Source organism: Carassius carassius, chromosome 47 (assembly GCF_963082965.1).
Source record: "Carassius carassius chromosome 47, fCarCar2.1, whole genome shotgun sequence".
Lineage (NCBI taxonomy): Eukaryota > Metazoa > Chordata > Actinopteri > Cypriniformes > Cyprinidae > Carassius > Carassius carassius.
This window is the reverse complement of record NC_081801.1, coordinates 19932518-19957682: the sequence shown is the minus strand read 5'-3', so window position 1 is coordinate 19957682 and position 25165 is coordinate 19932518. Positions and strand designations below refer to the sequence as shown.

General features: G+C 42.7%; 1 pseudogene; it reads right to left on the bottom strand.

Annotated features, from left to right (window-relative positions):
• Positions 1 to 201: 201 nt before the first annotated feature.
• Positions 202 to 25165, bottom strand: part of LOC132130235 (G protein-coupled receptor kinase 6-like) — a 30029-nt pseudogene continuing 5065 nt past the window's right edge.

Here is a 25165-nt window from a genome sequence, read left to right as displayed (position 1 = left end):
AAAAGAGCAAAGAGGCTGCAAGACATACTGATGAAATGTACAGGACCGTTCGGATCAACCGGGTTTGAGACTTGAGCAGTGCTGAACGATATGTCACTCATGATAAAGGACAATAATTGACAATAATTACAAATGTGCAAAAACTGTAAACAAATGAGATCCTCAGCCGTGTAGGGGAGGAGCCACAGCCAGGCCACACCTTCACAGCTGTGTGGGGTCCTCCTCATCACTGTCGCTGCAATTTCCACAGCAATCCTGCAGGGGGCAGTATAGACAGAGGCACAGTCAAACACAGACATTATCACATCAGCATTAAAAACTTCATCAAATCAAAAAGGTTGTCTCTTAGCTTCAGGTCATGCTAGTGTGCTAATAAAAGTTGACTCAAACGTTTATCAGATTTTGAAAGAACAGTTTTGAAAGTGCACTTTCTGTTCCTAGAAAACATAGGCTGTTTCTCAATTCCAAGAATGCAAAGAACGGACTTGTGTTCTCGTGGAGACTGGTCTTGCCATGCTTCCTTGGAAGAACGAACTCGGAAGGACGCAAGAACACACCCTTATGAGTATAGAGATGTGCTGTGTTCTTGCTAAACTGACCTCTACTACTACGCTCTCTATTCCAGTTGGTCTCTGGAACTGCCAGTCTGCAGTTAACAAAGCAGACTTCATTTCATCTATTGCTACTCATTCTGGTCTCAACCTCATGGCACTGACTGAGACTTGGATCAAACCTGAAGACACTGCCACCCCTGCAGCCCTCTCCACTTATTTCACTTGTTCCCACACTCCTCGTACCACTGGGAGGAGTGGAGGTACTGGTCTCCTTGTATCAAAAGAATGGAAATTTGATCTTCAGCCATCACCTACAGGTTATGGTTCATTTGAATCACATGCCATTACTGTAACCCACCCTGTTAAAATCCACTTTGTGGTCATTTATCGTCCGCCAGGTCAATTGGGAAACTTCTTGGAGGAGTTGGATGTGCTGCTATTAAACTTTCCTGAAGATGGCACTCCTCTGGTACAGCTTGGTGACTTCAACATGCACCTAGATAAACCCCAGGCTGCTGACTTCAAAACTCTGCTCGCCTCATTTGATCTCAAGCAAGTGTCTACTACAGCGACTCACAAATCAGGCAACCAACTGGACCTCATCTACACGCGCTGTTGCTCTGTGGACAACTCTTCAGTTGCTCCACTGCACACCTCAGACCACTTCCTCATTACTGCTAACCTAGCACTTACTCCTGAAGCAGCTCACACTCCAACACAGGTCACCTTTCGACGGAACCTACGCTCACTCTCTCCATCTCGCCTATGTTCTGTGGTTTCATCCTCGCTTCCTGCACTCTCTCAGTTTTCAGCTCTGGACAGGAACAGCGCTACTGACACTCTTTTCTCCACTTTAACATCTTGCTTGGACAACTTTTGCCCACTGTTGTCTAGACCAGCACGCACCGTCCCATCTGCCCCCTGGCTGTCCATGGTTCTCCTTGAACATCGCTATAAACTTAGGGCTGCAGAGAGGAAATGGCAGAAATCAAGAAAATCTACAGACCTCAGTGTGTATCAGTCTCTCCTCGCTTCCTTCTCTGCAAATGTCTTCACGGCTAAAACATCCTACTACCACAACAAAATTAACAGCTGTTGTGATGCTCGGACACTCTTCAAGACTTTCTCTTCTCTTCTTAATCCGCCACCACCACCTCCTGCATCGACTCTTACAGCGGACGACTTTGCCGTTTTCTTCACAAATAAGACAAGAACCATCAGTGACCAATTCTCCACACCGCAGACCGAGGGCAACTTCACAATGATCGACGCACACTCTTTCTCCTCCTTCTCCCCACTCTCAGAGATGGACGTTTCCAAACTTCTCCTGTCCAATCATCCTACTACTTGTCCACTTGATCCAATCCCCTCTCACCTCCTTCAAGCGATCTCTTCTTCAGTCATACCTTCGCTTACTCACATTATCAACTCCTCTCTTCACCCTGAACATTTCCCTCAGCATTCAAGAAGGCTCGGGTAAGCCCACTTCTCAAGAAACCATCTCTAAATCCAGCGCTTCTTGAAAACTACAGACCAGTATCCCTTCTTCCATTCATTGCAAAGACACTTGAGCGAGCTGTGTTCAACCAGCTTTCTATGTTCCTTGTACAGAACAACCTCCTGGACAGCAACCAATCTGGCTTCAAAAGTGGTCACTCAACTGAGACTGCTCTGCTCTCAGTTACTGAAGCCCTGCGACTAGCAAGAGCAGCTTCAAAATCCTCAGTACTCATCTTACTGGACCTGTCTGCTGCTTTTGGCACCGTTAATCACCAGATTCCAGACATGGGGACTTGTGACTTGGTGACTTGGACTCGAGTCGACTCGAGTCGCTATTTTTATGACTTGTGACTTGACTTGACAAAAAATAAAATACTTGAGACTTGACTCGGACTTGGAAGTTAAAGACTCGGGACTTGACTTGACTTGAGACACGATGACTTGAATGACTTGAGTGTTAATCACATCATTTTTTCAGTTTGAATATAAAATATATAAATTATTTTTAAAAATAAAATTGATTACTCAGCTGGAGCGCAGGCTGAGAATCGCGTTGTCATGACTGGACCAGGACACTATCATCAGTCATGCCCTCTCTACCTTACGCACACCACGGCCACTTAGATCAGATATCACATCACATCAACATCTCAGCTTGAGGGGTACCGAGGGTCATCGCTTTTGTCATCAATAATTCGCGCCTAAAAACGCGTGGAAATAGCTAGGCGCGCCGCTTTCTCCTTGTTTCCAAAGTGCTCGGGCAGTTGCGCCCCTGAGGCGTCTGCCATTGCTAAGCAACCATGACGCGCTCTCTCCATGAAGACGCGGGAATTTCAGCAAAGGATAAATGGATTTGCAGCACTAAAAATCGCTTGCAGTAGCTCTGCTACTAAATTTATTTCAAAATGGCAATCCATATACAGCTATGATCAGCTGTTCCTTCATCTTGGCTGAGCTTTCAACGTTGTTAGGGGAAAGGATGAAGCTGATTGATTGGTTATTGTCACATGACCAGCGGTGCGCTTGCGGCTCTCTGAAAAGTTGAGATGTTTTTAACTCGATGCGGAGCAGACGCGATTGGAAAAAATATACTCTGAGAGAGAGTGTGTGTGTGTGTGTGTGTGTGTGTGTGTGAGAGAGAGAGAGAGAGAGAGAGAGAAAGAGAAAGAGAGAGAGAAACACACTCGTGCTTCACCTGATGAAGGAAACCCAAACTGAGTCTGACTCCAATCACAACCCCAACATTCAGAAACTAATTGACAAAAATCTGAAGTATAATTATGATGAAAAATGAAAAAATTAATTTGAGCTCCAAACCAAACTCCAGTGTTATTCGGCCCTAAACAGAACCACAAAACTGGCAAATTACTTATCACTCAAGCCATTAAAAGAAAGACAAATCCTTTCAAAATATCGACTAAGTGATCATGATTTGGAAATAGAGATTGGTAGACATAAAAGATCCTGGCTACAGAGTGAAGAGAGACTGTGCAAACACTGTGAGCTGAATCAAACAGAGGATGAGAAACACTTCCTTCTGGTCTGTCCCAAATACAGCACTACAAGAGAAACATTCTTCCACAGTTTGAAGCTTTGAATCGTTCATTCTTGTCTCTAAATGACTCAGAGAAACTACTCTATATACTTGGAGAGAATGAGACGGCAGTCACACTAGCTGCTAAATATTTATACACCATACACACCATACGAAAGGGATCATTTATTGTATTCAACTGTTTTATTTGATATTCTTAATTGTATATAATTACTATTATTAATATTAGAAATAGTATCTGCTGTTGCTATTTTATTGTATTGTTATTTAGCTGTTATTTGTTTTATGGACTCAATGTTGAAAATGTAAAACATTTCAAACACTGTTGGCAGAAGTGAAAAATAAATAATTTTATGAAGTTACAATTTTGTTAGATTCCATGATGTATTTTACTGAACATGAGTATTTACAATGCAAATCCAAATTATTTTAATTTACTGACAGTTACTTATATCTTGTCTTTTAACTTTATTAAGATCAGACTCTGCAGGTAAAATTACAATAATAAGGTGACTACAGGACTTGACTTGACTTGACTTGACATAACTTGTGACTTGACTTGAATTGACTTGCCCAAGAAAAAAATACTTGGGACTTACTTGAGACTTGAAGGTTAAGACTTGAGACTTACTTGAGACTTGCACATGTGTGATTTGGTCCCATCTCTGCCAGATTCTCCTGTCCACCCTCAGAAAGATGGGCATCTCTGGAACCGCACTCCTGTGGGTTAAGTCCTACCTCTCTGACAGATCCTTCAGTGTGTCTTGGAGGGTGATGTTTCTAAGTCACAACACCTTGCTACTGGAGTTCCTCAAGGCTCAGTACTTGGACCACTTCTCTTCTATCTACATGACGTCATTAGGATCTGTCATTCAGAAGCATGGCTTTTCTTACCATTGCTATGCTGATGACACCCAACTCTACTTCTCATTCCAACTAGATGACCCGACGGTAGCTGCTCGCATTTCAGCCTGTCTGAGTGACATTTCTAGCTGGATGAATGACCATCCCCTTCAGCTTAACCTTACGAAGACAGAACTCCTGGTGATTCCAGCTAACCCATTGCTTCATCACAACTTCTCTATACAGCTGGGTTCGTCAACCATTACTCCTTCGAGGACAGCCAGAAACCTAGGAGTTGTGATGGATCATCAGTTAAGCTTCACAGACCACACGACCCACTGCTACAACGACCCGGTCCTGCAGGTTTGCCTTATACAACATTAGGAAGATTAGACCCTTCCTGTCAGAGCAAGCCACCCAACTTCTTGTCCAAGCTCTTGTTCTCTCCAGACTGGACTATTGTAATGCTATCCTGGCGGGCCTTCCTGCATGTACTGTCAAGCCTCTGCAATTGATCCAGAATGCAGCAGCAAGGGTTGTCTTCAATGAGCCAAAAAAAGCTCACGTTACTCCTCTCCTCATCAGGTTACACTGGCTACCAGTAGCCGCTCGCATCAAATTCAAGGTACTGATGCTAGCCTACAAGACGACCACTGGCACGACACCAACATACCTAAACTCACTGGTTAAATCTTATGTGCCCTCCAGAAGTTTGTGCTCTGCAAGTGAACGACGCCTTGTGGTGCCATCCCAAAGAAGTTCAAAATCACTCTCACAGACCTTTTCCTGGACTGTGCCGAGCTGGTGGAATGACCTCCCATTCTCAATTCGTACAGCTGAATCTTTACTCATTTTCAAGAAACATCTAAAGACTCATCTTTTTCGACAGCACTTAACCAACTAATACTAGCACTTTTCCTTTTCTTGTCTTTTCCTTTATTAAAAAAAAAAAAAACTGGCTATGCGTTCTATACTAGACTAACTGAGACTTGTCATGGCACTTGTATACTGTTGTTGTTCTCTTGTTGACCTGACTGCCTCTATTGTTCTCATTTGTAAGTCGCTTTGGATAAAAGCGTCTGCTAAATGATTAAATGTAAATGTAATAATCACAGCATATAATGTAATATTGTTAAAACATTTCAAACTATTGTAAATAATTTTTACGTACCGTATATATTGTATATCACCTTATTTTACAGCATTATATGTTTAACTATGAATAAGATTCATTTTAATATGCCAATAAAAAAAACTGCAGACTTTCTCCGGGTCTTACTGTTACGGATCACTCGGGAAGCTGAGGAGTAACAGAATGAAGATGTTCTCGGAGAGAATCGCTGGAGAGAGCAGAAGAGGAGTTAGTCCTTATAGTAAGCATACAGAAATGATCTTGTCGCGAACGTGAACGTGTGTGTGGCTTTTATTGTGCTGCGGTGATAGGCTGGTGATGAGGATCAGGTGGATGTGATTTAGAACTCCGGTGAGGTTGTGCGTTGTGATTGTGTGGAGGTGGAACCTGGCGTGTTTGTAACAGTACCCCCCTCCCCACGGCCCGCTCCTGAGGGCCAGGGACCCCGACGACGTGATGGGCATCCTCTTCCCTTGGGAGCTGGACAGTTGGGATGATTGGAGTGGAAGGTATCGAGTAAGGTGGGATCCAGGATGTCGTTGCGTGGGACCCAGGAACGTTCCTCTGGACCGTAACCTTCCCAGTCCACTAGGTATTCCAGCTGCCCACCATGCCGCCGGGAGTCCAGGATGTCCTTGACTGTGTAGGCCGCGCCGTCATCTAGGAGGAGAGGAGGGGGGGCTTCGGCTTCACCAGGTCCTGTGGAGGGAGAGACAGAAGGATGGTGAGGTTTAAGGAGTGAGACATGGAATGTGGGGTGAATCCGGTACTCAGGGGGAAGCTGGAGTTTGTAAGTTACTGGATTGATCTGCTGGGTGATGGTGAATGGGCCAATGAATCTGGGACTGAGCTTGCGGCAGGGTAGATGCAGGCGGATGTCCCAGGTGGACAGCCAGACCTTCTGACCGGGTTGGTAGTTAGGAGCCTCGGATCGGCGAAGGTCGGCTGTCGTCCTGCGTCTGTGAAGTGCCCCCTGAAGTTGGCGATGTGCCGCGTCCCAGACCCTCTCGCTCTCCCGGAACCAGTAGTCGATGGCGGGGACATCCGAGGGTTCACCTGACCAGGGGAATAGAGGTGGTTGGTAGCCGAGTACGCACTGGAAGGGAGTGAGTCCGTTGGTGTGTTGGCGGAGGGAATTCTGTGCGTACTCGGCCCACCCCAGGAATTGGTTCCAGGAGTTCTGGTGGCCGTGACAGAAGGTGCGGAGGAAGCGTCCGATCTCCTGGACCTTCCTCTCCGTCTGCCCGTTTGATTGAGGATGATACCCGGAGGACAGGCTGATGGCCACACCTAGGAGGGAATGGAAGGCTTTCCACACCCGGGAGATGAACTGGGGGCCTCGGTCCGATACGATATCTTCTGGGATGCCGAAGTACCTGAAGACATGGTTGAACAGTAATTCAGCCATTTCCATGGCTGTAGGTAGGCCCTTTAGAGGAAGAAGACAACATGATTTAGAAAATCTATCCACTATAACCAAAATACAGGTATTTTTATCTGAAGGCGGGAGGTCAGTAATGAAGTCCACCCCTAGGTGTGACCACGGGCGATTAGGAACGGGCAGAGGATGGAGCTTGCCAGATGGTAGATGGCGAGGACTTTTGGACATGGCGCAGCTGGTACATCCACTCACGTACCTCCTGACATCTGAGGCCATGTTGGGCCACCAGAAGCATTCCCTTAGCAGCGAGAGGGTTTCATTGACCCCCGGGTGACCAGTGCCAAGTGACGTATGAGTGGAGTGGATGAGTGGGGTGCGCCGTGTCCTGGGGTTTTATAGGTGTCCCGGTGGGCAACCCGTCGGGGGGGTTGGTAGGAGGCTCGGCTGGAGGAAGAGTGTCAGAAGACCAAGTAATCGGAGAGACAATGATATTTTCTGGGAGGATGGTTTCTGGAGTTTCAGATTTCTCTTCGAGAGCGTAGCATCTGGATAGGGCATCGGCCTTTACGTTTTTCACCCCTGGGCGGTACGAGATGGTGAAGAATAATGCCCAGCGGGCCTGTCTGGGATTGAGTCTCTTGGCTACTCGAAGGTATTCTAGGTTGGTCTTATGGTCAGTGAGGACTTGAAATGGGTGTTTGGCTCCCTCTAGCCAATGCCTCCATTCCTCCAGAGCTAGTTTGATGGCTAGCAATTCCTGATTTCCGATGTCGTAGTTTACCTCCGCCGGGTTGAGTTTCCGGGAGAAGAAGGCGCATGGATGGAGGCAGCTGGGATTCCCCTGCTGCTGGGATAGGACCGCTCCCACTCCGGTGGTTGAGGTGTCCACTTCCACCATGAAGGGCCGATCGGGATCAGGATGGACCAAGAGTGGGGCGGTCGTAAAGGCCTGTTTAAGGGTTTGAAAAGCTTCTGTGGCGGTTGGAGTCCAGGAGAGAGACTTAGGTTTCTGGTGGAGGAGATTGGTAAGAGGACTGGTGATGGTACTGAAGTTGCGTATAAACTGTCTATAGAAATTGGCGTAGCCAAGGAACCGCTGCAATTCTTTGATGGTGGTTGGAGTGGGCCAATCCTTGACTGCGCTCACCTTCCCCTCGTCCATCCGGATGCCACTGCGATTGATGGTATAGCCAAGGAACTGCACTGAGGGCTGATGGAAGGAACATTTTTCGGCTTTGAGGTAGAGCTGGAAGTCCCTCAGGCGTTGCAGGACCTCCGCAACGTGGCGTTGATGTTCTGCCAGGCTCCGGGAATAGATGAGGATATCATCGATATATACCAAGACGGACTTGTGGAGGAAATCCCGGAGCACCTCGTGGATGAAATCCTGGAATACGGAGGGGGCGCTAACAAGCCCATACGGCATGACGCAATATTCGTAGTGACCAGTAGGGGTAATGAAGGCGGTCTTCCACTCGTCCCCCTCACGTATCCGGATGAGGTTGTATGCGCTGCGGAGGTCCAACTTGGTGAACACAGTGGCACCACGGAGATGTTCCAGGGGAGCTGGGACGAGGGGAAGTGGGTACCGGAATTTTACAGTGATGTTATTGAGTGCTCGGTAATCAATACATGGCCTCAAGCCTCCATCCTTCTTCTCTATGAAGAAAAAGCTCGAAGCAGCAGGGGAGGTAGATGGACGAATATACCCTTGGGCCAGCGCCTCCTTAATGTATTCCTCCATGGCCTTCTCCTCGGGAATGGAGGCCCGTTTAGGGCAGAAGATGTCGCTGAAGGGGGCGTAGCATTGAGGAATGGTGATGGACTGATTTTCGACTGGGCTCTCAATAGACGTGGAGTAGACTGGGAGAGTTTCAGGGGACGGTGTGACTGGAACTGGACAACCGGAGATGCATGATTGGAAACAGGCTTCGCCCCACTTCAGGATCTCACCCGTCTTCCAGGAAATCACGGGGTTGTGCTGCTCCAGCCACGGGCGCCCTAGAATAATGTCAGCGGTGGATTCCTCCAGAACCAGCAGATGGATCTCCCCGTGATGGAGTAGTCCAGTTTGGAGGGATATGGGGCCCACACTATGGCGCACGCACTTCCTGCTTAGCGGCCTGCCGGTGATTGTGTGGACCTGGTAGGCTGACGGCGTGGCCGTGGTAGGGAGTTTGAGCTGACGGCAGAGGGCGCCGGAGATGAAGTTGCCGGCTGACCCAGAATCGAGGAGGGCGGAAACTGGAAGAGACATGTCAGCGGCAGTAAGTGTCACAATAGTGAATAGTGACTCGATGCATCCTCGATATTAAGAACACATCCGGGCACTTCCATACATCCTCTGTACTTCTTGAGAATTGGAAATGAACTTCGATGGTTAATGATGACGTATAGCAAGAACACAAGAACGCAAGATCGCTGAAGAACGCATATTGAGAAACAGCCATATTCTAGCATTAACAGTAGCAATTTAAAGTTAATTCTTCTATTTTATTAAATTCTTCTTCTTCTTTTAAATGTCCAGCCCAAACTTCTTGTTTCAATAGGAAATATATCAACACAGGAAAAAATTGCTTTTGTCAAATCATTTCATGATTCTTCTACCATTTTAGAATGACAGCCATAGTTTTTTGTTAGAAAATAAAAATTTGTATTTACATTCCGATTAAAAAGAGTGCCTAGAGGTCCAAGTAAAAATGAAAAGCAAGACAAAAGGCTCTAAAAAGTTATACATTGTAATGAGAGTATATTAGACAAAAAATTTAATGTACCTGACTAATTATGTAGCAAGTAGAGGGGGAAGAATACCTACACACTGATATTTATTTCATTACAAGAATCACCTGCAAAGCCGTATACGATTTCAGCATCAAACAGGACACAAAACGGTTCAGATACACTTTGGCAGAGCTGTTTAACCAGATGCTGACAACCTCATTTACTAATGGAACAAACAATAATGCCTTGGATTGACCTCTCCAGTCCAGGTCAGGGGGAACAGTGCCATCCAAATTCAAGATGTTAAGTTATTTAAAGCACTCTGTCTCTATCATCTGATTGGATCAATAAAATAACACTCAAACTTAAAGTCTAACTAATATAGGGAAAAATGGGGCTTGTTGTTACAGGGACAAGTTATGACAAGGTCCATCTCAGTAACTACAAAGGTTTGAAAAATTAGCATTTTTATGAATTTCTGTCCAGGGGTGCGTTTCCCAAAACCATAGTTGCTAACCTGTTAGCAACTTAGTTGGTTGGCAATGGGAAATTGCATTGCAACCAACAAAGTTGCTAACTTAGTTAGCAACTATTGTTTTGGGAAACGTAGCCCAGAGCAGTTATCGTGAACCAAAATCAAAAAATATAAAATATTAAACATTTGTTATTGGAAATAACTGATTGGATTGCTAAAACTAAAATAAAAATTATGAAAACTACTTAGATATATCTGTAAAAAAATTTTTTTATTAAAATGAAATAAAATATATATATTTTTTAAATGAAAACTGAAAACATAAAAACAAAAGTAACTTCAAAATAAGAAAACTATACATATATAAATAATATATTTATATTACACATATTTACTATATACTTAAATATAAACTATGAGTATACAAATACAATTTAAATAAATTCTAATTAAAATGACAATGTCCGTGTCAAATTAATTCATATTAAAAGCAATTTATAATGTTAAGTTAGAGTTACATTTACCTTACATTATAATATCTTGATATTGTTTCTAAATAAAGACTATTAAACAGTTATAAAGGTTATAGCATGAAAGCGGTCATAACGTTTCATGAATGAAAATTTGAAGGGGTTCAAGGGAGAGGGCGACGTCCCGATCTCTTTCTCTGTTTTTTTTTTTTTTTTTGAAAAAAAGTAAGGATGTATGGAAATAAAGTTAGGCATTTAATTTAAATGTATATTCAGCAGTGAAATCAACTAATATTACCAACACCAACATCTATAAAAAAACATTAGTGTTGTCTGTCAGTTGATAAAAAAATTAATAAATAAATAAATCACACATTTTTCTATAATTAATCATGATTAATTGCATATTAATAGATTGTCATAATTTCGCGTGAGGCATCAGACTTATAAGTGCATTACCACCAACTATCTCACAAATGAACGATATTCTTTGCTGTTTTTTCCTGTGCTGTGGATAAGGTGCTCACCTTATCATTATCTTATCAGTATTTTTGTTAGCCTCCCACCCACCATTTTTTTTTTTTTTACATAATCACTGAATGACCAGAAAGGACCACCACCAGTTCTAAGTTTAGTTAAAATGACTAATATGCATTCATATATGGTTACCAAGTTTTAATTTTAGTTACTAAATTAATGTATAATAATTAGGGATGCACGATATATCAGCCACCATATCGATATCAGCCGATAAATGTAAATTTTTCTGTTATTGTTATCAAACCAATAAGAAAATTTGGTCGATATCTTACAGCCGATTAATAATGCATTATTTCATGCAGAGGCACTTCAGATGCGCACTGTTCACAGTGAAGGTTTTTATTTGCTTGAAATATCATTGGAAACACTTCGAAAAGGAAAATACAGTGAACTGCAACATGTGCAGGGCAAGTCTGTCATATTATAATGAGATATTTGGCTACTCTAAAATAATGTAACAGAATCTTTGATCATTAAATCAGATTTTTCTCATTTACAATGTGTTTGGTTAAGCTATAGCCTATAGAGTGTTAATAGAGCACTTCAGTTTGCTGGTGATCATCTTACAACATTAATAACTATGATTGAGATTGTCATATATATAACATTATAATGAGAACACTATTATAATAAAACATGAATTCTTTCGGTTTCGAAAAGAGCCAAGAGCACATCCACAACAGAAGTTTCTGAAACATTCTGATTAGCATGTAACTTAGTTCGAGTTCATGTGTGCATTTGGTCTTTTTGTACATATACAAGTTGTAATATTATATTTATGTTGTATAAATTACAAGGTAAATAGAGACAACGAGAGATGAATCTCCTAATATGTCGTATTTACCCATTTACCTAAATTTGTTACTTCAGACTTACGTGCCCTCTAGAAACTTGCGTTCTGCAAGTGAACGTCGCTTGATTGTGCCATCCCAAAGAAGCACAAAGTCACTTTTATGGACTTTTAAATTAAATGTTCTCTCCTGGTGGAATGACCTCCCCAACTCAATCCGAGCAGCTGAGTCCTTAGCCATCTTCAAGAATCGGCTTAAAACCCATCTCTTCCATCTTTATTTTACCCTCTAACTTTAACACTCACTATTCTAATTCTATTCTTAAAAAATCTAACTACATTCCTAATCTTTTTGTATTCTATTTTCTTTTCATTTATTATGCAATTGTGAAGTGTGTGTGTGTGTATACATATATATACAGGTATTGTGAGCCGTGTCCCGGGCACCTACCAGCATTGCCCTGGCAACGAAGGAGATCCACCTGCACGCAATCACCACGGGCTGATCGGACCCAGCTGAAGCCGATGAGGAGAGGACTACAAAAGCTGCACCCGAGAATACACGGGTGAAAAAGATCTCCAGACGACAGCCAGTTAATGTTGTGTCTCTTGTCCCTCCAGAAAGCAACTGACCGATCAGCCCGCCACCTGAGCACCGGACACCAAATCCCCTTGCACTCAGCCAGACGGCGAACAGGATCACGCAGCACCGAGGACGAGCACCTGACACCTCTGGCACCCTCACGGACACTTCTATTAATAAATACACCCTCCGGGGCTTTAAACTTTCACTGCAGCCTGTCGTGTGATTCTTCAGCCCGCCACACTGGTGGAGAATGCGGGCAAACTGTTGAAGAATCACCGACACCACGACCCTCTTGACTCACCGATTTGATGACCGTCCACATCGACATGGAACATTATTTGGGCATGTTCGAGTCCATCGCCACTCGAGAGGACTGGCCCCGCGAAAATTGGGCACGGATACTGGCCCCGTTGCTAACCGGGGAACCCCAGCAGGCCTATTTTTCCATGCCAGCGAGCCAAAAGGAATCATACGACGAACTACGGAAGGAAATCCTGGCCAGCGTAGGTTTGTCTCCCATCGCCGCGGCCCAATTGTTTTGAACATGGGAGTATAACAGTCGGTTGCCAGCCCGTGCCCAAGCCGCCGGGGACCCCAGCGCTGCCCAAGTGGCCGAACACGTCGTCGTGGACCGGTACCTGCATGCCCTGCCACGGCCCCTTCGGGGCTGAAGCACTGCTGGAAGCAAGTAAGGGTGGTTGAGGGAAAAGAGGTCCAACCACCACCACAACCGACCCCACACTTCGTGGTCCAGAATGGCCTGCTGTACTGTATCGCACAGTGGAGAGGGGAGGAGGTGAAACTGCTGGTAGTCCCACATACAAGGACACAGATGGTCATTGAGCTCGCCCATTCCCATCCTATGGCTGGCCACCTGGGGGCGCAGAATACTACCCAACGGATCCGAGACAGATTCCATTGGCCCGGCATGGAGGCGGAGATCAAACGATTTTGTCAGGCTTGTCCGGACTGCCAACGGACGTCGCCACATACCCCTCCCCCAGCTCCGCTTATTCCGCTGCCCATCATCGAGGTGCCATTTGAGCGAATAGGAATGGATTTAGTAGGGCCACTGCCAAAGTCCGCCTGGGGACACGAACATATATTAGTCATCGTGGATTATGCGACCCGGTACCCCGAAGCCATTCCATTGCGCAAAGCTACATCCAAGGCCATCGCCCAGGTGCTCTTCCTGCTGTGCAGCCGGGTTGGCATCCCCCAAGAGATATTGACCGACCAGGGCACCCCCTTCATGTTCCGGACGATGGCTGACCTCTGCCGCCTCCTCAAGGTAAAGCAGCTTCGTACCACCATCTACCACCCTCAGACCGATGGGCTGGTCGAAAGATTCAATCAGACGTTGAAGCAGATGCTCCGTCGCGTGGTTGCGGACAACCGACGGGATTGGGACCAAATGCTGCCGTACGTCCTCTTCGGCATCCGGGAAGTCCCCCAGGCCTCCACAGGATTTAGCCCTTTCGAACTTCTGTTGGGACGGCAGCCCCGTGGCCTGCTCGATGTCGCCAAAGAGGCCTGGAAGCAGCAGCCGACCACCCATCGGACCACGATCGAGCACGTGAGAGAGATGAGGGAAAGGATCGACCGCGTCATGCCCCTCGTCCGGGAACACCTGGCAGCAGCCCAAGAAGCCCAACGTCGTCGATACGACCGGGTGGCCCAACCACGGGAATTCCTGCCAGGTGATTACGTTTTAGTCCTCGTCCCAACGGCAGCATGTAAATTTCTCGCTAAATGGCAAGGCCCGTATATCGTCACGGAGAAAGTGGGGCCCGTGACTTACAGAGTACGCCAGGAAAGTCAACTGTACCACATTAATCTCCTAGAGCGCTGGGAGGGGACGAGGACTCAGATTGCTGCGCTCGCCGCCACCTCTCCCGTGGTTGTTGACATCAGCCCGCACCTGTCGGCCGCCCAGAAGATGGAGCTCCAACATCTGGTCGGTCAATTCTCTGATGTGTTCTCCCCACGTCCCGGGCGGACCCGCATACTTCAGCATGACGTACGCACACCTCCAGGGACCATCGTGAGACAGCGGCCCTACCGAATCCCGGAGGCCCGGCGACACGCAGTCGAAGGGGAGGTTCGGGAGATGCTGAAGTTAGGGATCATCGAACCCTCCCGCAGTCCCTGGTCAAGTCCCATAGTCATGGTCCCAAAACCGGACGGCACCCTCCGGTTCTGTAACGACTTCCGCCGCCTAAACGAGGTCTCCGAGTTCGATGAATACCCGATGCCCCGTGTCGACGAGCTGCTGGAGCGGCTGGGGAGAGCCCTGTTAATTTCCACGCTCGACCTCACCAAAGGCTACTGGCAGGTGCCGTTAACAGAGTCCACCAAACCGAAGACAGCCTTCTCCACCCCCAGTGGCCACTGGCATAACCGGGTTCTCCCCTTCTGGCTGCACGGGGCTCCAGCCACCTTCCATCGAATGATGGACATCGTGCTGAGACCCCATCAGGCTTATGCAGCAGCCTACATCGATGATGTCTTCGTCCACTCGGAGACCTGGGATTACCACCTGGAGCGGCTCCAGAGGGTGCTTCTCGAACTGCGGCGGGCAGGGCTCACCGCCAATCCCGAGAAATGCCACCTTGCCCTACCTGAAGCAAAATACCTCGGTTTCCGGGTGGGCCGGGGCCTGATCCGTCCGCAGGAGGGAAAAGTGGCAGCCATTCTCTCGGTCCCGAGGCCCACCTCCAAGAAACAGGTACGGGCCTTTTTGGGGTTGGCTGGTTACTATAGATGCTTTATACCTAACTTCTCCTCCCTAGCGACAGCCCTGACAGACCACACTAAGAAGGGACAGCTGGAGAAAGTGAGGTGGGGAACCCAGGAAGAAGAAGCGTTCAAAAGGATAAAAGCGGCGCTCACATCTGAGCCAGTATTGCGCGCTCCCAACTTTAACTGTCCCTTCTTATTGCAGACGGACGCATCCGACACCGGGTTGGGAGCCGTGCTATCCCAAGTACAAGACGGTGAGGAACACCCGGAGGTCTACATCAGCCGGAAGCTGTCCACAACAGAACAACGGTACGCGGCGGTGGAGAAGGAGGTGCTGGCCGTCAAGTGGGCAGTCCTGGAGCTGAAGTACTATCTACTGGGACGGAAGTTCACCCTCATCACCAATCATGCCCCCTTGCAATGGATGGCCCGGGCTAAAGATACCAATGCCCGGGTGACGCGGTGGTTCCTGGCGCTCCAGGACTTCCACTTCGAAGTGCGACATCGAGCTGGAACCGCCAACGCCAATGCTGATGGACTCTCCCGCTTTCGCAGGTCTGTCAGGTGTGATTCCTCCCCCAGCCCCCACCTCCCCCTTCACCCGAGGGACCAGGACAACGCTTGGGGGGGGGGGGGGATGAGCCGTGTCCCGGGCACCTACCAGCGTTGCCCTGGCAATGAAGGAGATCCACCTGCACGCAATCACCGCGGGCTGATCGGTCCCAGCTGAAGCCGATGAGGAGAGGACTACAAAAGCTGCACCCGAGAATACACGGGTGAAAAAGATCTCCAGACGACAGCCAGTTAATGTTGTGTCTCTTGTCCCTCCAGAAAGCGACTGACCGACCAGCCCGCCACCTGAGCACCGGACACCGAATCCCCTTGCACTCAGCCGGCCGGCGAACAGGATCATGCAGCACCGAGGATGAGCACCTGACACCTCTGGCACCCTCACGGTCACTTCTATTAATAAATAACTCCCTCTGGGGCTTTAAACTTTCACTGCAGCCTGTCGTGTGATTCTTCAGCCCGCCACAATATATATACACAGGTATATATATATGTATGTGTGTGTATATGTGTGTGTGTGTGTGGGTGTGTGTGTGTGTGTAATGACCTCTAACACTAGCTTGCTCTATTCTTTTTCTATTCTATCTGTTTTCTTTTTATTTATTATATTATTTAAAAGCCCATGCTACGTGCATTGTGTTAACCTAACTGAGTCTTGTTATAGCACTTATATATCATTGCTCTTTTTATTGTATTTGATTGCTTCCACTGTCCTCAGTTGTAAGTTTATCACACACACACACACACACACACACACACACACACACATATATATATATATATATATATATATATATATATATATATATATATATATATATACACACACACACACACACACACATACATACATACAGTGGGTACGGAAACTATTCAGACTCCCTTAAATTTTTCACTCTTTGTTATATTGCAGCCATTTGCTAAAATCATTTAAGTTCATTTTTTCCCTCATTTATGTACTACACACAGCATCCCATATTGACAGAAAAACACAGAATTGTTGACATTTTTGCACATTTATTAAAAAAGAAAAACTGAAATATCCCATTGTCCTAAGTATTTAGACCCTTTGCTCAGTATTTAGTATAAGCACCCTTTTGATCTAATATAGCCATGAGTCTTTTTGGGAAAGATGCAACAAGTTTTTCACACCTGGATTTGGGGATCCTCTGCCATTCCTCCTTGCAGATCCTCTCCAGTTCTGTCAGGTTGGATGGTAAACGTTAGTGGACAGCCATTTTCAGATCTCTCCAGAGATGCTCAATTGGGTTTTAGTCAGGGCTCTGGCTGGGCCATTCAAAAACAGTCACGGAGTTGTTGTGAAACCACTTCTTCGTTATTTTAGCTGTGTGCTTAGGGTCATTGTCTTGTTGGAAGGTGAACCTTCGGCCCAGTCTGAGGTCCTGAGCACTCTTGAGAAGGTTTTTGTCCAGGATATCCCTGTACTTGGGATACTTGTACAGGGATCCCTGTACTTGGGATTCATCTTTCCCTCGATTGCAACCGGTCGTCCTGTCCCTGCAGCTGAAAAACTCCCCCACAGCATGATGCTGCCACCACCATGCTTCACTGTAGGGACTGTATTGGACAGGTGATGAGCAGTGCCTGGTTTTCCCCACACATACCGCTTAGAGTTAAGGCCAAAAAGTTCTATCTTGGTTTCATCAGACCAGAGAATCCTTCAGGTGTTCTTCTTTACCTCTCTCACCAAGGCTCTTCTCCCTCGATAGCTCAATTTGGAAGGACGGCCAGCTCTAGGAAGGGTTCTGGTCATCCCAAACGTCTTCCATTTAAGGATTATGGAGGCCACTGTGCTCTTAGGAACCTTAAGTGCAGCAGAACATTTTTTGTAACCTTGGCCAGATCTGTGCCTTGCCACAATTCTGTCTCTGAGCTCTTCAGGCAGTTTCTTTGACCTCACGATTTGCTCTGACATGCACTGTGAGCTGTAAGGTCCAATCAGTATAATCAAACACAGCTGGGCTCAAATGAAGGTGTAGAACCATCTCAAGGATGATCAGAAGAAATGGACAGAGTTAAATATATGAACATCACAGTAAAGGGTCTAAATACTTAGGACCATGTGATATTTCAGTTTTTCTTTTTTAATATATCTGCAAAAATGTCAACAATTCTGTTTTTCTGTCAATATGGGGTGCTGTGTGTACATTAGTGAGGAAATAAAAATGAACTTTAATGATTTTGGCAAATGGCTGCAATATAACAAAGGATGAAAAATTTAAGGGTGTCTCAATACTTTCCGTACCCACTGTATATATATGTACACACACACACACACACACACACACACACACACACACACATTCTTTTTGTGATTAAAATCACATTGTCATAACTCAATCTTCTGATAAAACAACAGACTTTTCCCTGGTGACTTTTCCCTTCACTAATAATTTAGTAATTTAGTAATAATTTAGATGATTGTAAATAATTGCTTACAATCATCAAATTCTCACAATAAACTGCAATTTCACATTCAGATCTACTTTACAATATGGATGAAAAGATCTGGTACAACTTCAGTTTCATTGTGACTTAAAATTTATCCACTTTAAAGCAACTACACATTTAGACCATAGTCTTTCCTTTCAGCCATTGTGTCACTTTTCATGCTAAATTCTAGATGCTCCTGTTCTTATGTAAAGGTAACAAACACATCAGAGCAGGGTCGGGTTAACTATAAAAACTTACAGTATGTAAGCCAGTAAATTTCATAAGGACAACATTGCATGCATGTCAAGAGAAAATATCACATATTTGCATTATCTGAAGTCTGTTTGTACACATTATCAAAGTCAATGTTAATTTCATTTTTATTGCTGGTCATAAATCGTCAATCAGGGTTCAGAGTAAAAAAATTATTTTATTCTGGGTAGTGACCTGACCTCATTTTGCCAGGGGATGGGAACGCTTCCAGTGGATATTTTGCTGTAGAAGGAGTCATCTTTGGGCTCTAGTTCCACCCCTTTTACTGTGGAGAACTGTTCAATGTCCAACACATCCTTACAGTAGATGGCCCGAGGCTGAGACAGACATAAAAGTCATGCTACACACTTGGTGCATTCATAACATGAGAAGTGAATTCTGATTCATGAACAATTCATTTGCAAGTCACACTCTGATCCGACTTTTGTTTTCTTTACACAAACATGTCGTGTAACAAACAAACAAACACATACAAAAAAAAACCTACTTTCAAGAAGTTTTACATTCTTTTTGAAGCTTGAAAGTTCCATTTCCAGTCTACTAAGAAAAAGAAAAAGAAAAGAAAAGAAAAGAAAAGAAAAGAAAAGAAAAGAAAAGAAAAGAAAAGAAAAGAAAGAGTGACTGGCACACTATTCAAAACTTATATGCTTATAAAAAAAAAAGTTTTGAATGGGTTTGGAACAAAATGAGGATGATTATAAAATAATAATAATAAAAATTAATTAGTGTTAACGCAACCAGAGGTCCCCGGTTAAAATATTTCATTTTGTCAAGATTTTCTTTAAGAAAGATAAACATGTATAGTGATGAAAGCCAAAATATGTCACAGATGTATATTTACTAAGTAATCCACTATTTTTTAGAGGTGGTCAAAATTTAAATTTTCACCTGAGATTCAGAGCCAAACATTTGGTTTTCAACAAATGAAAATGGGTAAAATTCAACAAATTAGACAATGAGTCACATTGGGCCCCCTATTTCTCTGGTATTGAACAATATAAGGCCTTAAAAATTAAGGTTACAAAAGAAAGGTTTATTAAGAACCAGAATTTAAAATGATACAGAGATATTTTTAATACTTCTCCCCATTTCACAGATAAGGCTCAAATCTAATCCTAGACTAAAATGTAAATCTGAGCTGTTTCAACTGAAAGAAACTTGACTTAAAATATGCCAGTTTTTTTTTTTTGTCTGAAGTTACACACCAGTAATGTTTTTTTTCTAAGGCACATTTATGAAGACTACTTAAATGTCCTAATTGACCTATTGCCCAATCATGGTTTAACCTAAGCCCTCTCTATAGCCCCTTTCACTGCACGTCAAACCCGGCATGTTGCCGGAACATTTCCGGGTCACCTTCTGTGTGAAAGCAACCACGTCCCGGGATTGATTCTGGCATTGAACCCGGGTCAGGGACCTAGTAACATTGCCGGGTTCAGCCCGGGACTAGCGCTGTGTGAACAGAAGCCAGATCTAATGCCGTGTCGAAGTGATGACGCACGTTATCGCGCAACTCTTTTACCGGCTGTTTTGAAGGAAGATCAACGTTCGCTACGAAAAGATATGTGCAAACTGTAATGAAGCAGAGATCAGTTAGTTCATCACTTTTCGCACTGACGGCGAGATCGTTCGCTTGCTTCAGTGAAAGTATAACGTGCCTAACATTTTCGACTCGTACATTACACGTCACGCCCTGATGTCACGTGTTGTTAGGGGATCTTTACGGGTTGTCTGTGAAAGCACACACATATCCCGGGTAATCACTGGCAGTGTGAAAGTGCAAAATCTAGCGACCAGGGAACAATTGCCGGAACACTTTACCCGTGTATTTGCCGGAATGGCAGTGTGAAAGGGGCTTATGAAACCAGACCCTTGAGTTACATGAATGCAACTTCATAAAAAAAAAAGTGCTTTTTCCCATTTTTCAATGGTCACCACTCGCATACAAAGATTGCTAACGTCAACAGATTTTACTAGTCGATCTACCAATCTCTGTGAACTTATAACATAATGATGCTGCCATCTTTCTGGAATCATTTTACCTCCCCTGTAATTTAGCTCTGAATCTCAGGTGAATTTTCTTTTTGACCCTCCTCTACAAAATAGTGGATTACTCAGAAAATAAACTTCTGCGACATTTAATATTTTGGCTTTCTTAAGAAAAAGTCTTGACAAAATCAAAAATTTGAAATGGAGAAATTTCTGAAATTTGGTTGATTTGACAAGGAATGACCTAATAGTAATTGTGTTTGATATTCCCAATAAATTTGTTCAAATTAGATACTTACATCTGGAATAAAGGGTGCTTCAAGCATGCCTGCTGCAAGCCGCTTGAAGTTGATTGGACGAAAAATAGGGTGGGTTTTCACCTCTGAGGCTCCATCCCCCTGACAACCAAGCCTCTCACTAGGGTCTTTGGCCAGCAGCTAAGGCAAAGAAGCAAAACAAAACAAACAAACAAAAATCATTCTTCACTAATATGACTGTTGCTGAAACAAATCTTTGACACCTTTTCGACAACTATCAATCTATTTATTTGTTTTAATAACATATTAACATCATAGGATATAATTACAGAAAAAAAATAGTCAAGTCAAGTCACCTTTATTTATATAGCGCTTTAAACAAATACATTGCATCAAAGCAACTGAACAACATTCATTAGGAAAACAGTGTGTCAATAATGCAAAATGATAGTTAAAGGCAGTTCATCATTGAATTCAGTGATGTCATCTCTGTTCAGTTAAATAGTGTCTGTGCATTTATTTGCAATCAAGTCAATATCGCTGTAGATGAAATAGACAAAAAATACATTATATATTTAAGCTTTTTACAACAACAACAAACAACTATATAAAATCTTTCATTTCCACACAAAGATGAAAATTCTGTCATTATTTGCTTACCCTCATTCCATACAGTAGGAGGACAAGCTAAATGGGCTTTACCGCCACGGCGGTGCCGCGGCATTAAATGAATTCAGTTGCGTGTTAAAATAATTTGCTTAACTACCGCCAGGTGGCAAAGGGACGAATTTTGAACTGACTGTAATAATAAAATGACGGTTTGTAAACTAAGATGAAAAGACAAGTAAAACATCAATAGCATTATATAATAACATTTTAACATCCTTAAAAACCATTATAAAATTTAAAGTAAGAGTTAATTTAAAAACGTGGGTTAGCCTTAGGCTACAGTAAAAATGTAAAAGAAAGACCTTTACACAAAGTCTTACTGCATGCTATTGTCAATAAACAGTCATTATATATATATAAACAAACCAGAATAAAAATATAAAATGTTCTAATCCGTGTGTGCGTTCCTATATATATATATATATATATATATATATATATATATATATATATATATAGGAACACACACACACGGATTAAAAAATATATATTTTCATTCTGGTTTGCTCTTAGCAAAAATAAATAAATAAAATCCTTCAAGTTCCATATGAGGAACGAAATGAGATTGGTCCAGCATTAAGACCGCACTAACAGCAATAATTCTTATTAACTGCTATTGTTCTTGATTTTTCAAACTGTCTCCAATTATGCCTTAACTGTGTGAGCAAAATTTGAGTATGGTATATTTCAGCTGTTTTATGCGCTGGTGCCTCACGCGCACATATTCATTGTAAACAGCGCAGTTCAGCATGAGCAGCGGTCTACTGTGGCATATTTTTGCTCATTATAATATTTTTCCGACGATACTGAAACACACGTGAACCACAAAGCCTATTTTACCTAATAAATAATAGTTTAGCTGCAAATACGCAACATCACGAATATGGAAACATTTGGATGTGTCCAGAATGAGAGAGGTAAACCCAACAGGTAAGCTAAGTGGATATACTGTATATCAATTTATTGTATTTACTTATTTATTTCGTGTTTATCCCATTTTTTTCATTGCATATGAAAATTTAATAAAAAAAAAATCCTTCTACCCCCTAAAAATTCTCTTCACATTCACTTGTGCGCAATACCTTCTTCTCGCGTTGCTCAATTGTGGACGACGTAAAAGTGTTTGATATAAAGTTTGCTGTCCCATTTTATACATGAATTGTTAATTTAAAAAAAAAAATCTAATTATTTTGTTAGTTTCATGGTAACATGCAGTTAAGGTCTTCTGTTATTTAGGCTATATTTAACATTCACTGTGGCATTTTCACCCGTTTAAACTTAAAATTCCATGAGATTTTAAATTCAGATTAATAGTATTAATAATTCAGATTTAAACTAGTATAAAAACGCATTAAATTGCTTAAATGATTTCTATAAGTTAAAGTAGCCAACCTTAAAAATGTGTTGTCATGACTTTTTCATCATATGTTTTTTTTACAGTCTGATAACGAGCTTTCCTTTTTTTTATCATTATTTTTGTTTTAGTTTATTGAAAATAAATTGGCTAAAATAGAAGCAGACATGTTTAAATTAAAACAACCACAGAAACATGACTAAGTCTTGTGGGAAATATAGGTTTTATTATTTTTTTAATGCGGCGCGCATGAGAGATCGCAGATCTCACAGACGAACGTTTTAATATGATCGCACATTAGAAATGTTTGGTGAGATAAAATGTGCACAATAACATTAAGCAAATCTCTTCGCCATCTTCACTCTTTATTATTAAGCAGGAGTTTACGTACAATTAATGCATGTGTGTGCGCCGCACTCGTTGTGACAGACAACCTCCGCAGCGCGCATGAGAGATCGCAGATCTCACAGACGAACGTCTTAATATGATCGCACATTAGAAATGTTTGGTGAGATAAGATGTGCACGATAACATTATTAAGCAAAAATACATAGTACATTAATTTTTTTCCCTTCCAGTACTGAAAGCAGAACCGACAGCGTCAGATCTTACTGATACTATACGGTCTTTCATAATTTAGCCCCGGGGCCAGTTAATACCGGGTTTCGGTACACATCCCTATTTATCCATGACTTATATTTTTTCCTCTCACAAACTCTGATTTATTTTTTAGCGTGTTTAAAAATAAATAAATAAAGAAAACATGCAGCAAATGAAAATAGGCGATTAATCCGTTAAAATGTTATACTTCAGAGCAGATCCTGGGCCTAATATAGGCTATCCAGGTTTTTTTTTTTTTTTTCATTGCATCTGAAAATGACTTCTTTCATCACATTCACCTCACGCGCTCTCGCGCAGAACAGTACGATTTAAAAATGTTTGATATAAAGGTTGCTGTCCCATTTTGTACAGGAATTGTTCATTTAAAAAAATCTAATTATATTGTTAGTTTTAATTATATTATTAACCCAAGTTTATTTAGACTATTTAACATGCACTGTGACATTTTATCCTTTTTTACTTATAAACTCCTTGAGAATTTAAAGTTAGTTTAATAGTATTTAAATTCAAGTTTTAAAATAAAGGTTTTAATTGCTTAAATTTTTTTTTTATTAATAATATGTTATAATGTTTATTCTTGTAGAAAATACGTGTTTATTCTTTAAGAAAATAAGGGAAAAAATAAGGGACGATCCGAATATTTGTTTTGCTTCCCCTATTTATGTAGGCTACAATTATTAAAATAATAATAATAATAATAAAATAATGTCATTAAAAAATAACATTGGCCTGAGTAATTTTGACCATTATAGAATTGTGACTTTAAAGATTAGTGATTTAGGTGGTAAAAATACTGTGAAATTACTAATGGCATGGATTTTAGAGCATAACAACTGAAGGTTTATGAAACGTTAGCCAATAAAGCATTTTTATAAACAACGGAACTTAAAGTTGTGAACTAAAATATTATTTTAACCATACAGCATGTGAAAAAATAAAATGCATACTTTTCATAACATTTCCTTATTGATAAAATGCATAATGTTTCTGGTGTTTGGACTTCAATATAATGAGCTCCAAGTTTAAGAATAGCCCTAAACTAGTTTCTCTCTCTCTCTCTCTCTCTCTCTCTCTCTCTCTCTCTCTCTCTCTCTCTCTCTCTCTCTCTAACAGCATTAGCTCAATGAAATACGTCTTCCTTCTGTCAGAATGAATGTTTTCCTGCCTTGCTAAATGTTGGGCTCATGATCAATAAGTTGTATTCGCCTCAATCTGATTCAGTAAAGTCAAATCGTAGACGGTGGAACTGCCTCATTGAGCAGAGACCCGCGCGCTGTGAGGCGGGAATAGAGGTTTCCGCTTGGTTTTAAAACCTTCCGCAAATGCTATGTTCACAAATAACAATGATTTTTGTAAAATAATGATTCATTATCAATTGATAATTTGTTATTATCATTGTGGTCTTGTGAAAATAATAATATGGGCTGCGAGAAAATAATGAATACAGAGTGTAGTGCTACTGAGTGCAGACAAGTTTCAACTCAGTAACATGAAAACACATCGTTCCAAAAAACAGACCGAATTCAGTTCAGCTGGAGGGGGTTGGGTTTTTGGGGGGTAGATATGTATGGCTTGTGGGGGTCCAGATAAAGGTGTGAATCTCTTGCTCTTTCATATGGACAGTGTCTTATGAGGCTTTCACTTGCTGAACTGGTTTATAAAGGACTGTTGTTTTGGTTATACACTAAA